At 44.1% G+C, this 6,554-nt stretch overlaps 3 non-coding genes across 3 annotated transcripts; all 3 read left to right on the top strand.

Annotated features, from left to right (window-relative positions):
- The first annotated feature begins 4,392 nt into the window (after positions 1-4,392).
- On the top strand, positions 4,393-4,506 carry LOC140308359 (U5 spliceosomal RNA). The gene has a single exon (XR_011916313.1). It is a non-coding gene; the product is annotated as a U5 spliceosomal RNA (small nuclear RNA).
- A 278-nt stretch (positions 4,507-4,784) lies between these two features.
- Positions 4,785-4,975, top strand: LOC140308301 (U2 spliceosomal RNA). The gene has a single exon (XR_011916260.1). It is a non-coding gene; the product is annotated as a U2 spliceosomal RNA (small nuclear RNA).
- A 411-nt stretch (positions 4,976-5,386) lies between these two features.
- Positions 5,387-5,500, top strand: LOC140308282 (U5 spliceosomal RNA). The gene has a single exon (XR_011916243.1). It is a non-coding gene; the product is annotated as a U5 spliceosomal RNA (small nuclear RNA).
- The last annotated feature ends 1,054 nt before the right edge of the window (positions 5,501-6,554 follow it).

The raw sequence follows: 6,554 nt of genomic DNA, 5'->3' as shown, positions 1-6,554 counted from the left end.
TATAGATTATGGTTGGAAATTCTCAACCATTGTCATCCGAAGACCTCTCCTCCCGCTTTTGTTAATATATTTGAACTTTAGTCGGACATTCACACCTTCTTGCAGCTGAACCACCTCCGCTCCCTGTTTTGATCATGTATGGTCTGGCAATACTACCTTTTCTTACCCGTTTGTGAGTAATTATGGCTGGACATTCACACCTACTTTCAGCAGAACACCACCTCTCTCGCTTTTGATGATGTATGGACCGGCATTCTTACCTTTTCTAACACATTTTTCAGCAATTATGGTCGGACATTCCCACCTACTCAGAGCCGAACACCTCAGTTCCCGCATTTGATGGTGTATAGTCGGGCATTCTCACTCTTTCTCATCAGCTTTTTGCAAATTATGATCTGATATTCACAGCTGCTTTTGATAATGTATGGTTGGGCATTCGCACCTTTTTTTACCCATTTTTCAGGAATTATGGGTGGACATTCACACCGTCTTGCAGCTGAAAACATCCTCTCCCGCTTATGATCATGTGCGGTTTGATATTCGAAAATTTTCTTTCATGTTTTAAAGAAATTATTGATGGACATTCAGACCTTCTTGCAGCTGAACCCCTCTGCTCGCGCTTTTGATGGTGTATAGTAGGGCTTTCGAGCCTTTTCTTCCCGGTTTTTACAAATTATGGTTGGACATTCAGACCTTCTTGCAACCTAACACCTCCGCTCCCTCTTTTGATCATACATTGTCTGGCATTCGCACCTTGTCTTACGCGCTTTTTACAAACTTTAGTCGGACATTCAGACCTTCTTGCAGCTGAACCACCTCCGCTCCCTGTTTTGATCATGTATGGTCTGGCAATACTACCTTTTCTTACCCGTTTGTGAGTAATTTTGGCTGGACATTCACACCTACTCAAAGCCGAACAACTCCGCTACCGCATTTGATGGTGTATAGTCGGGCATTCTCACCCTTTCTCATCAGCTTTTTGCAAATTATGATCTGACATTCACACCTACTTGCAGTCGAACAGCTCTGCTCCCGCTTTTGATTATGTTTGGTTGGATATTCGAACCTTTTCTTAACTGCTTTTTACAAACTTTGTTCGGAGGTACACGTCTTCTTGAAGCCGAACACCTCCGCTTCCGCTTTTGATGGTGTATAGTCGGGCTTTCGAGCCTTTTCTTACCTGGTTTTTAGAAATTATGGTTGGACATTCAGACCTTGCAGCCGAACACCTCCGCTCCCTCTTTTGATCATACATTGTCGGTTATTCGCACCTTGTCTTACCCGCTTTTTGCAAACTATAGTCAGACATTCACACGTTGCAGCTGAACCACCTCTGCTCCCTGTTTTGATTATGTATGGTCTGGCAATACTACCTTTTCTTACCCGGTTGTGAGTAATTATGGCTGGACATTCACACCTACTTGCAGTCGAACAGCTCTGCTCCCGCTTTTGATTTTGTTTGGTTGGATATTCGAACCTTTTCTTAACTGCTTTTTACAAACTTTGGTCGGACGTTCACACCTTCTTGCAGCCGAACACCTCCGCTTCCGCTTTTGATAGTATATATTCGGGCATTCGAACCTTTTGTTACCCGCTTTTTACAAACCATGGGTGGACTTTCACACCTTCTTGTACCCGAACAACCCTGCTCCCGCTATTGGTGGTGTACAGTCGGGTATTTTAACCTTTTCTTACCCGCTTTTTACAAACTATGGTCGGACATTCACACCTTCTTACAGCGGAACACGTCTGCTCCACCTTTTAGTGTTCTATCACACCTTTTTTTCACCGCATTTTATGGATTATGGTTGGAAATTCTCAACCACTCTCATCCGAAGACCTCTCCTCCCGCTTTTGTGAATATATTTGAACTTTAGTCGGACATTCACACCTTCTTGCAGCTGAACCACCTCCGCTCCCTGTTTTGATCATGTATGATCTGGCAATACTACATTTTCTTACCTGTTTGTGAGTAATTATGGCTGGACATTCACACCTACTTTCAGCAGAACACCACCTCTCTCGCTTTTGATGATGTATGGACCGGCATTCTTACCTTTTCTAACACATTTTTCAGCAATTATGGTCGGAGATTCACACCTACTAACAGACGAACAACTCCGCTCCCGCATTTGATGGTGTATAGTTGTTGTTTTGCAAATTATGATCTGACATTCACACTTACTTGCAGTCGAACAGTTCTGCTCCCGCTTTTGATTATGTTTGGTTGGATATTCGAAACTTTTCTTAACTGCTTTTTACAAACTTTGGTTGGACGTTCAAACCCTCTTGTAGCCGAACACATCCACAGCTGCTTTTGATGATGTATGGTTGGGTATTCGCACCTTTTTTTTACCCATTTTTCAGTAATTATGGGTGGACATTCACACCTTCTTGCAGCTGAACACCTCCTCTCCCACTTATGATCATGTGCGGTTTGATTTTCAAAATTTTTACTTTAATTTTTTCTAGCAATTATTGATGGACATTCAGACCTTCTTGCAGCTGAACAACTCCGCTCCCTCTTTTGATCATAAATTGTCGGGCATTCGAACCTTTTCTTACCCGCTTTTTACAAAACTTGGTCGGACTTTCACACCTTTTAGTAGCCGAACAACTCCGCTCCCGCTATTGATTGTGTACAGTCGGGTATTTTAACCTTTTCTTACCCGCTTTTTACCAACTATGGTCGGACATTCATAACTTCTTACAACGGAACACCTCCGCTCCTTATTTTGATGATGTATGGTTGGGCATTCAAACCTACTTGTTGCCCGCTTTTCATTAATTATGGGTGGACATTCACACCTTGTCGCAGCCAAACACCTCCGCTCCCTGTTTTGATGGTGTATAATGGTGGACATTCGCACCTTTTCTCACCCGCTTTTTACTATGGTCGGCCATTCACAGCTTCCTCTCCACCATACTTGTATGGTGGGATATTCACACCCACTTGCATCCGAAGACCTCCGCCCCCACTTTTGTTGATATTTAGTCGGTCATTCGCACCTTACCCGCTTTTGGCAAACTATGGCCTTCTTGCAGCCAAACACCTGATCTCGCTTTTGATGATGTAAGGTTGGGCATTCAGACCTTGCTTCACCTACTTTTCACCAAATATAGTTGGACATTCACACCTTCTTGCAGCCGAACACTTCCGCTCCACTTTTGAGTGTTCTATGTAGCATTCACACCTTTTTCTTCACCGCATTTTATAGATTATGGTTGGAAATTCTCACCCACTCTCATCCGAAGACCTCTCCTCCCGCTTTTGTTAATGTATAGTCGGGCATGAGAACCTTTTCTTACCCGCTTTTTACAAATTATGGTTGGACATTCACACCTACTTGCAGCCGAATACTGATACTGATCCTCCCGTAATAAAATGGTCGGATCTTATCAAACACACTTTGTTTCTTGTGACAATCAAGTCAGCGAAACAGCGTATACACGTCAAGACACTGAATCAAGTTTGCCACAAGAACTCATAAGTTTGGCAGTATTGCTCTGCCGTCAGCAATCATACACCCATTTTATTTTCGTGAGACATGTGCAGGCACCTGTTCATCTACTGTTCTATCACTATGAATTAGTTTATCTATTATCAATAAGGATACTTCTACAACTACTATCAAAGTATGTCCGGACTTCTTATGTTGTCAGTTGCTATATATGAATAAGTGGGTAGCTACTGACAAGCATTAAGCATGTCACACAGCCCAAACATATAACATTTCAGGACACACCACACAGTTAACAACCACAGTGAAGCGTGTCAAAGCCCAAACATGTAACATTCAACGGGACACTTACACAACACATTCAAATCAAACAGTCAGACAACATACAAGAACATATACCCCAGCCGGCATTGCTCCCTGCCTATTTTCCTACAGCTCACTATGGGTGCGCACACCTTTATTCACAAACTCTTCAACTTATACTCTTTTACCGAAGCTGCTACAGCTCGATTGGCCGAATACCCTTAGATCCTATTTCGGTGAATTTGACATCTGCCTTACATGTAACAGATTAGCGATTTAGTTTGAGTGAAGGAATTCATTTTATAGCAAAATCCCAAATCGTGAAGAACTCATGAAAGTAAGCTTATTCTCGGATTCATGAAACTTTAGATTTGCTCTGTCTTTTACTGCAAAGTACAACGTTGTTTTTTTTGTTTAAATCTTTCTAGACATGGTAAATATGAAGGACAAAGCAGTTTTAACATAGTTTGAGTGAAGGAATTCATTTTATAGATAAAATCCCAAGAGTCCTACTTGGTCAGCCGAGGAGCAAGGGGGGGAGCAAGCGTCTCAACCAAGCAAAGCTCACCATGGGGAAGGTGGCTATGCCAACTAGCCTGATGCCCTGCTCCCGCAGTGATGGATAATCGTACTCTGGTTTCTCTTCATAACGTACAAGTCTTTCGCCTTTTACTAAAGACTTCCGTGGAAAGCAGCACTAATGAGTTGTTGCTATTTTTGGCAGGCTTTACCTTTGCGGGTGAAGCCCTTTCCGTCTGTGCAAAAGAAATCTTGTTACTGTGCAGAGTGAGAGTAGAGTCGCCTTACTTGTTGCAACTGTGCCGATGTTGCTTGGATGGTGCTTGCTGGAGCGTGCGGGAGTGCAAAGTTATACCATTTAAAAGGGCTGAAGAGTGCTCAGTGCAGCGGGTGGGCGGAGGTGCAAAGTGACACTCTGGCCACCTATGGCCATAAAAAGAACACCGCTACAAGTGCGCATTGTGCCAGGAAGGGCCCTTGGACGTGAACCAGTGGACAGATATCACTTCTCGGCCTTTTGGCTAAGATCAAGTGTAGTACCTGTTCTTATCAGTTTAATATCTGATATGGCCTTTGTACGAGGACTACATATTAAATTGATTTTTAGCAATAGGAGTTGAAAAAGGAGCTTGCTCCGTTCACTCCAAGCATCGACCCGGTACTGCAGTGCCGCTGGGAACGGTGCGCTCTTCTCTGCTCTTGTGAAAAAGCAAACAGTGGTGCAGGATGGAAGTTTCAGGGAGCCCAAGATGAAACTTTCTTTTAGTCTGCTGAGAAAAGAGAGTGAATGCGAAGTAGACTTTAACACAGCTCTGGGGGCGAGCCGAGTGCGGGCTAACCGGGAGAATTGCTTGAAAGAAACGCGACACTGAATGAGCGGTCAGAACAAAGCCTCAATACGGTGTTCCCGTGGTGTTTGTGGCTGCCTTGTCTTTTGCACAGAGTAAAAGACAAGGCAGCCATCGAATAGGGCCCGATTTTTCCTACTTGGTCAGCCGAGGAGCAAGGAGGGGGAGCAAGCGTCTCAACCAAGCAAAGCTCACCATGGGGAAGGTGGCTATGCCAACTAGCCTGATGCCCTGCTCCCGCAGTGACAGATAATCGTACTCTGGTTTCTCTTCATAATGTACAAGTCTTTCGCCTTTTACTAAAGACTTCCGTGGAGAGCAGCACTAATGAGTTGTTGCTATTTTTGGCAGGCTTTACCTTTGCGGGTGAAGCCCTTTCTGTCTGTGCAAAAGAAATCTTGCCTTACTTGTTGCGACTGTGCCGATGTTTGAAGCTGGAGTGCAAAGTTGTTGCTTGAATGGTGCTCGCTGGAGCGTGCGGGAGTGCAAAGTTATACCATTTAAAAGGGCTGAAGAGTGCTCAGTGCAGCGGGTGGGCGGAGATGCAAAGTGACACTCTGGCCACCTCGAAAACCGAGGTTACATCCAGTACCAGGGGCAGCCCAAGCTCTGCCGCAAGTGTGGTGAGCATGGGCACCTGGTTGAGGCTTGTACCAAGGTGATATGTGGGAAGTGCAGAGAAATTGGGGACACTTTTGGAGAGTGTCCAAATGGCAGGAAATGTAATCTCTGTGGAGAATTAAATCACCTCTTCTGAGGTGGCAGTTGGTGAACAAAGTGAAGAGGTTGACCCAATAAATTCAAACTTCCCGCTAAAAGCTTGGATTGGAAGTGAGGAGCAAAAAGGAGAGGGGCCTGTAGAGGCCTCACCACTCAGTGCTGAAGTCTGTGAGAATTCACAGGCAGAGGGTGGAGCTAAGCTAAATGAGGAGGAAGAGCAGACAGGTGAGTCTAGTGAAGGTACTCACCTCCCCGAAGGTCAACAGCCGAGGAGGACGGCATCTGAGTTGTCCTCTGATTCCCTTTAGCTCTGCAATCAACCCCCAGGGACTCAAAGTTAAATGCAACATTGCATCAGAGGCCAACACGAGAGTCCGAAAAGGAGAGCTAGTTTCCCAAGAAATAACCTGAGTGTGTAATTTGTTTTGATAACTTAGAAAAACGAAAATGACATACCTACTTTCCTTTATCCTTTTAATGGTTCTCACCTTCTCAACACTAAATGTGAGAAGTGTGAAATCAAAGACAAGAGCCCAGAGTATTATATCCTTCTTAGACTCCATAAAATCAGATGTGTTTTTAATACAAGAATGTGGACTACCTTTTTTGAAAAACCATAGACAATGGGAGGAAATGTGGCCCAATTTATCGATATGGAGTGGCTCAAATCAAATTAAAAATGATGGTGTGGCCATTCTAATTA

The sequence above is a fragment of the Leuresthes tenuis genome, unplaced genomic scaffold, assembly GCF_036924035.1.
Source record: "Leuresthes tenuis unplaced genomic scaffold, fLeuTen1.0.hap1 SCAF_5, whole genome shotgun sequence".
Classification (NCBI taxonomy): Eukaryota; Metazoa; Chordata; class Actinopteri; order Atheriniformes; family Atherinopsidae; genus Leuresthes; species Leuresthes tenuis.
This window is presented reverse-complemented; position numbering and strand designations above follow the sequence as displayed.